This window comes from Chrysemys picta, chromosome 5 (genome assembly GCF_011386835.1).
Source record: "Chrysemys picta bellii isolate R12L10 chromosome 5, ASM1138683v2, whole genome shotgun sequence".
Taxonomy (NCBI): Eukaryota; Metazoa; Chordata; order Testudines; family Emydidae; genus Chrysemys; species Chrysemys picta.
The window spans coordinates 12,987,566-12,993,565 of NC_088795.1; positions in this window are offsets into that span (position 1 = coordinate 12,987,566).

Below are 6,000 nucleotides of genomic sequence, written 5' to 3' on the forward strand. Positions count from 1 at the left end.
GCAAACATCAGTATAATATAACACCATTTACAAGGCACAGGAGGGGAGAGCTGGCAGCAGCCACTGAATTTGAAATGTGTTGTCAATCCATCCAGACTGAGTCCCTGATTGTTTTTCATGGAGCTTTGGTGAGGAACCTATATTTTTAACTCAAAGCTGAGATACCGTACATTGCTGGGATGGTTTCCTGGCATTTCAAGCCAGTGATTTCAGGAAAAATAGGCTGCTTCACACTTTTGTATGTAGCCCTTGTACACAAGAGGGCACTCGTGCTACGGTTATGTGGAGTAGATGCCAGACTGTCATGGCTCTAAAGATGTGAGTCGGGCAGACTTCAAGACCTAAAACCTTTTTTCCTTTTCTGTCTTTCATCTTGGTGCTGTTTCAGAACTTAATCAGCCTGCTCCTTTGCAGTGTAAACAGCTCTTCCACCTTGTTGCTGTATCTCTTTGAAGTAACCCCGAGTTTAACACTGCTGATCTTTACAAGAATGGGAAAACTTACTAGTTGATCCATCCCTTATGGCTAGAGATGCCAAATGGAAATTGTCAGGTGTCAGGACAATCCCTCTTATTGCTTAATTGTATTTGCAAAGCTCTCTGTCTTTGCAGCAACATGCCAGCAGGGAGGAGGAGAACTCTAGGTTTGTTGTGTTGTTTTTTTTTTTTTTTTTTTTATTACTGAAGCTGTTGGACTCACTGTATTTAATTGATCTCTGTTAATTCTAATAATAAATAGAATATTTCTAGTTCCCTCAAAGCTCAGCAGACCACAGAGCAGCAGCTGTCCACCGGAGCTGCATTTATTACTTTATTTGTGAAGCTTGAAGGATCACAAGGCTGTATTCTCTAAAAGGAGAGATGGACTAAACCAGTGGGGAATTTGCACCCACATAAAAGGTGTCTGAGAGAATGTCTATAATCCTTTTCTTACTGAAGGGTGGAGGAGTACCTTTTGGGGACAGTTTAGCACAGTGTGTTTCTAAAAGGGAACAAAGCTAGGTCTGGGGCAAGCATTGCTATTCTCTCTCTAGCTTCCAAAGTGTGATGTTTCAACCCCAGGTTTGAAATGCTGCAATGTGGGGTTTCAGCACCACCCAGCACCCACATGCTAAACCCAACAACCAAAGCTAAAACAAAGTATTACAGCCCACATACATAATGGTAAGGATTGTGTATGATTACATGAGAGAGGGATGCAATGTCATTTAGTGGGGCAAATTACTCAGATAAGATCTGAAGACAATCACACCACAGCGAATGCATACTGTAGAGGAATATGAATTTTACTTTAGGCGGAGATTTGCAAAAAGAGCCTGAGGGAGTTAGGTTCCCAACTCTCATTGCATTTGAATGGGAGTTGGGCAAATGTCATCTGGTACCATGACAGATGCCTTACGGAAGTTTAAGTACATTTCCCAGTGTTCCAAAACTTATTGAAAATCAACCTTAAAAGTCCAGAAAGCTCCTCAGCAAGTTCTTGCAAAACTCCTGGATGCAAGTTCAAAAGACCATCTGATTTTAAAATGTCTGCCTTTAGTATCTGCTGTTGAACATCCTCCTGAGTTGTTACTGGAATGAAAAATATTTAATCATCATATGATATGATTACATCATCTGGCAATACATAACAGATATTTAATGAACGCATCTCTTTTCTGCATTACTACTGACAGTTCTACTATTTCCCTCTAATAATGGACCAGTATCAGTTAGGATTCCCTCTGTTCCTAATCTACGTAGTAAATGCCTTCTAATTGTCCTTTACTGTTGCTCTTGAACACAACGTTTTTGAAAAACCAGGCATTTTTGTGATACTTGAAAGCGGCTTGGTGACAATGGGGATGAGTTATTCTGTATGAAGTCCCCTGTGCCTTATTCAGGATGGAGGAATTAACTTAGGAGCTTTCCTGCTTCATTTTGCCTGAAAGACAGGGCAGTCAGCTGTTTTCAGTTTGTCTTTCTGCAAACAATGCCTAGAAGGGATTTTAATTCTTGAGACAGCCCTTTATACATGTTTGCATTTATTAAACTGGCTGGGATAGTCCTGCTATTTATTATTATTATTATTTCTTAGTGCATTTAGTACGTGTGACGCTTGCTGAGTAGACAGCCCCGGAGTCTAGTGTTCTTTCTCCATGGAACAGGTACAAGACAGGCAAGATTCTTATTTTATTTATTTACTTAGATCCATAAAACCTAAGCAAGAGATTCATCCCACGTTCTGAGCACTCTTAACATGTTCATCTCATGCCAACAGCCCATATCCAAATACAAATGTGCCCCTGCAGACAGTCATAGCAAAATCCCCCCACAGCAGGCACAATGACAATAAAATCCTTCCATCTCTCAGCCTGCCCCCTTACAAAGTGCCTGGGAAAAATGATGCTTCTTGCAGCATGCCCTGAAGGTTAATAAATCCAGGCTTTGTTAGACCCAAGGGGGGAGGGGAGCAGGTTCCCATCCTGAGAACACTTTTCCCCATTCCCTTCTATACCAAAGGGACTCCAGTTCGACCAGCTCTCTTGTTTTGGTCTGACATAGTGGCAGAAGTGATCTCTCAGGCAGCCAGGTCCCAGACCATTTAGAGCTTTATAGGCTAACCAACATCTTGAACTCCAGCTAGAAACTGATTGGCAGCCAGTACAGACCCTGGAGCACTGGTTGCAGTGCAAGATTTCTCATGTAGTCCTGCAGGGACTGCCAGCGCCTCTACGTGTGAGTGGGTAGTTTATACCTTGATGATTAAGTCCTGGCTTCGTGGCTGAAGTTGCTAGTTGTGGTGGTGATTTTATGATGTGGACACCTGTGTATTGGAAAATGGGCCGAGACCTCCAAAAGCCCCTCAGAGAGGTAATGTTTTTTCCTAGTCATTGGATTGGAATTGAACTGATGACTAGAGGTGAAAGTTTCAGTAGCCCAATACCCTTTTCCTGGGCCATTTTGGGGGAAGCAGTGAGTCACAGGTACGTGGAACACTGGATTATATTTGTATTTACCACAGCTACATCTCTTTAAAACATCACAAGGAGCAGGGAAGGGAGGAGGTGCAGGGTATTTTACAACATTAGTTGCTTCTTAATCTATTAGATTCTGAGCTCTTTGGAGCAGACAGTCTTTAGCTCTATCTTATATTACATCAAGCACATTGTGGAGCGAAAAAACCCAAATGTTCATTTAGAAACAAACAAAACTCCATACAAACAAATAATATTTCAGATAGGTCTCTTCCATCACTTGAGAGAAATTTGGCCTTGCTCCCAATTCTAGAAGCTTCTTCCCTTCCTCACCAAATATTTTCCATTACCTTTTTCATAAGGTTGGAGGTCTCACTTTAGTTCTGAAGAACTTTAGCAATAAGGAGCAGGAATTTCTCCTGAGGTGGAGTAGAACCTCCTTGAAAGAACTCTGCTTATGGTGAAGTAGAATGACTGCTCCCGATAGTGTCAATGTACAGTAATGTGCTAATAGTAGTTGTAGTCAGGATAGAAAGCAGAATCCACTGGTCTTGGCCTTGGAGATAGAGCAGTGTTTCTCAAACTTTTGTACTGGTGACCCCTTTCACATAGCAAGCCTCTGAGTGCGACCCCCCTTATACATTAAAAATACCTTTTTGTATATTTAACACCATTATAAATGCTGGAGGCAAAGCGGGGTTTGGGGTGGAGGCTGACAGCTCGCGACCCCCTACATAATCTCACGACCCCCTGAGGGGTCCCGACCCCAAGTTTGAGAACCCCTGAGATAGAGCATCTATATTGGAGCTGTTTACTGGTGCAGCCACCTGAGTCTTCGTTTTCCTGCCAGAATACTGCATGGAGTAGCACATTCTTGTGGCAGTGTTACAGGAAACACATCACAATATTGATAATCTGCAGTGAAAAGAGGATTGTTACTCAGCTGTCACCATTCAGCCCTTACGTCTTTTCACCTTTCTCTCTTGTTGGCTTGGCAGGCCTGCAACAGCTGCCTCCTCAAGGGCTGACAGCTCTACCCAGAGGCTCAGCAGGGGAGAATTTCTCTAATCCAACTGATGTTTTTGTTAGGGAGAGCCTTTCCCAGTTGCTGATGGCATGGGGTTTTCTATAGGTAGATGTAAGAAAAACTGAATATCCCCAGAAGAGAGAGAATCAATTCAACTCCCTGGTGATCTAATGCCATTAGTTTCATGGAGGTGACACCTCTTACATCCATCAGCAAACAGTAAAACTTTACCCGCTTTGTTTTTGGATGTTGTTCATGGAGTGTGGCTGAGATCCTGCTACAGTATCATGTGTTTGATTTTTGGTGTTATGAGACCAGAGCTCAAATGCAGTAAATGAAGATGCCAGATGGATTGAAAAGTAATGTTGATGGGTGCCACACACACCCTCATGGGAAGAAGATTGTTAGACAAATCTATACTTCAGTATCAGTAACAGTTCTGGGGACTGAAGTGCTCTTAGCACGGGCAGCCAGACTGAGCTTCTCCATACAGCTTTGCCTGTATGCCTCCCTCTTTTCAGGAGAAGTGGAGAGAACAGAGCTTAGTTTCCATGCCTATTCAGTCCCCTACCTCTCTGCTGAGACTAACATCATGGATTAAAATTGTGATAGTTGCACTCCTGTGGTTTTTTAATCTAAGCATATGTCCACTAGGAACTAGCAATCCTGGCTTTTTTGAATTGGGGCAACGTTCTAGATAAAGATTGGGCTGAGATTTCCAGAGGGCTCAACTCCCAATGAGAGCTGAGCACCTAACTTCCTTAGGGCTAGTCTACACTGGAGGGGAAGGGGTGTCGATCTAAGTTACGCAACTTCAGGTACGTGACTAGCGTAGCTGAAGTCTAAGTATCTTAGATCGATTTACCTTGGGTCCTCATGGTGCGGGATCGACGGCCACGGTTCCCCCGTCGACTCTGCTACCACCGCTCACTTTGGTGGAGTTCCGGAGTTGACGGGAAGCGCGTTCAGGGATCGATATATCGCGTCTTAACGAGATGCGATATATTGATCTCCGATAAATTGATCGCTACCTGCCGGTACGGCGGGTAGTCTGGACGTACCCTTAGGCTCAACACAAAACTCACTACTATGCTAGTGGACACAGCTGATGGACATTTTCCGAATTTTATTGGAGGGGTAGGGTTTTTTCCCCTGTAATCCTTTATTAATAAATTATCAAAAGAAAACTGTGATGAAGAGAGAAGACATGTTTTTTATCCTGAAGGTGATGAATTAGGTAAGCCAAAGACAATACTTTTTGTGTGGAGTATGCAGTGTTAGTGGCAGCATATTGCTTTCCTCGTAGAAATGCTTTCTGAATTAAAAAGGATGATTTTTCTTTTCTGGGACTGCTTATCCTTCACTTCTCCCTTCAGTTCACACTCCGTTCGTGGCTTCACATCACAGAACTTCATTAGGCTAAGGAGAGCTGGTCAGGACTTTCTTCAGATCCCACCACTGCCGGTACAAATCAGCTGAGGGGTCACTGAAAGCTACTCAGGGTCCTTCTACTCAATCTATGCTGAGAATGTGCCCCTTGTAGAAAAAAGGATTCTTCTGAGGGTCATATAGTAAGAGAGGCAGTGTGATCCAGTGGCTGGGGACTAGAGTGGGAGCCAGGACACTGGGATTCCAGTCCTGGCTCTGCCACTGACCTGTGGCGTGGCCTTCGGCAAGTCACTTGACCTCTGTTTTCCCTCCCACTCTTTGTCTATGTTGTCTATTTAAGCTCTTGGGAGTAGAGACTGTCCCTTTCATGTCTGTACAGCGCCTGGCACAATGGGGTCTTGATCTCAAGGTCTGTAACACAAGTAGTGCTTGAAGTTCTGGGTGTAATGAGGAAATCTTTTATCTTGTGATAGGCTCTCTAGAGAACCACTTGCTGAGTTAAGCCATGGAAGGTTCCGTGAGGAGATTTGACTTCATTTCATTTTACTCATCCACTACCTTAAATGGCCTTTTGGAGTTGAGAGTAGAGTTTTGCCCTGCAGTGGCTGAGTGTTTATGATTACAATGA